We start from the raw sequence: 1,976 nt of genomic DNA, 5'->3' as shown, positions 1-1,976 counted from the left end.
TCTGTCTACATTTCGAAAAGACGCTATTCCCGGTACATCTTGATTTGGAAAAGACTGGATGTCTAATCTTCTTGCCTCGGCAGCATTACTTTGAGCAAGACCATACATAAGATGCATATCAGCTAATTCATTAAAACTTAAACGATCCATTGATGAATACGGAAAAATTAGATACAACCTAAAAGTAAGGTGTTGTTACATAATAATTTGAAACTTATTGAAAAGCCGTGATTTACTTACTGATTTTGAATAGGCGTGAAAACAACTGATTTTGAATAGCCGTGAAAACAACTGATTTTGAATAGCCGTGAAAACAACTGATTTCAAGTAGCCGTGAAAACAACTGATTTCTTTTAAAAATAATGTAATCGTAATTACAAAATTTTAAAAAATAAAAAAAAAAAAAAAAATTAAAAAAAAAAAATTAAAAATATTTAAAAATAAAAATTTTTAATTTAAGAAATAATTAAGAAAGAGGGATGCCAAGCGGATTATAAATTACGATTTTTGAACATAAAAGTAGCTATAACTCGGAAACAGCTCATTTCCGGACCTATGTTTGTATGAACTTTTTTGCTTGTTTTTGGGTCCCGAATCACCTCCCAAAGTGGAGTAGGCGATTTTTCGGACACCCTGTATAATCAATAAATAGGTGGGCGTGCGCGCGCGAACGCGAGCGCCGAGATTTTAACAAGAAGCCTAGCACGATTCTCGCCGGCTCGCGGGCAGCTGACCGAGCGTCGAGCATCTGACATCACTGCATGCTGAAATCTGGCATCGCTGCAAAATTAGTCCGGATTCGCACCAGGGGCAAAGTCTGTAATGTGATTTAGCCCGGACTCAATCCTAGGGGCAAAGTCATAATCAAGGCACGGAAATGCTGGTCAGTTATATCCCACGAAGTAAGAGCTAAGGAAGTCGAACTTCATAGCGCGCGAGTAGAAAAAGTGGTCCCGATTCGTGGCACCTAATGAGAGGGAGTCCGCTGAAGGGAATGGATTCTTATCGATGGACGTCATTTTCAACCTATAGTGCATGTAACATATACTGTAGGATTTTCAGCACTCGTGAACGCACCTTAACCTTACCCGGCCAGCCCGCGGTCTCTTACTTCGTGCTCAGTTTGTTTACGTGCATTTGCATCGTGAAATCACGTGCTTCGTGCGTGAAATAGAGTCCGTACTGCCCGAAGGTGACTGTTGGTGATCGTAAACGTATTCGGACGTGTTCTGTACTGTCCTTTATTATTTTGCTGATATTTTGTGAAATTTGCTGCTGCTCAGCATTGAGTTTGAACTAATTATTTCGAGTAAGGAAAGAAGAAGATATCGTGAAATGGCGTGTTGGATAAATGGATGCACCACGAAAGGAGGAAAAAAAGAGACTTTTACGAAGAAAAGTTTAAAAATACAAAGTTTAAAAAATTGTTTCTACATTTGCATTCATTATGTTATTGTTTATTTTGTAGTGCAAAATTGTGCGTTGGATATGTAACAAGAGATTGCTTAGTACGTGGTGTGCAGCGCCAAAGATGTATTCCGTGTGCGAAAAAGTACAAAAATATACTTAAAAAGTCGAAGAGGCCAACACCACTGCAAACATTGTCAAAGAGCGGTCAATCCCTCCGTTCGAGATGTAAAAACATTTCTCGGAAAAATTTTAGACTTCAGAACAAAGTAGACTTTCCAAACATTCATTATTAAATATTCTGACCTGAAAGTGTTATCTCAATAATTTGTATTGCGTTATATTTTTTTTTGTAACGCAGGTTGTACGTCTAAAAAAGGCAGTACAGTGTATAAAGGAGAAATGTGCTCAAGCAAATACACAGGCAGTGAAAAATGCTATATCAAAACTACCCATTAATCAGCAATTGTTTGTGCAAGCATGTCTTACAGCTTCTAAAGCAAAAAATAAAGGCATGAGATGCACCACACAGTGGGTGTATGAATGCTTGTTATTGCGGATCAAAAGCA

At 38.0% G+C, this 1,976-nt stretch overlaps 1 long non-coding RNA gene across 1 annotated transcript; it reads left to right on the top strand.

Annotated features, from left to right (window-relative positions):
- The first annotated feature begins 740 nt into the window (after positions 1-740).
- On the top strand, positions 741-1,976 carry LOC112464749. The gene is made up of 2 exons (XR_003041946.1): positions 741-883; positions 1,469-1,976. It is a non-coding gene; the product is annotated as an uncharacterized LOC112464749 (long non-coding RNA).

Source organism: Temnothorax curvispinosus, unplaced genomic scaffold (assembly GCF_003070985.1).
Source record: "Temnothorax curvispinosus isolate PA1 unplaced genomic scaffold, ASM307098v1 QBEX01014553.1, whole genome shotgun sequence".
NCBI classification, from domain to species: domain Eukaryota; kingdom Metazoa; phylum Arthropoda; class Insecta; order Hymenoptera; family Formicidae; genus Temnothorax; species Temnothorax curvispinosus.
This window is presented reverse-complemented; position numbering and strand designations above follow the sequence as displayed.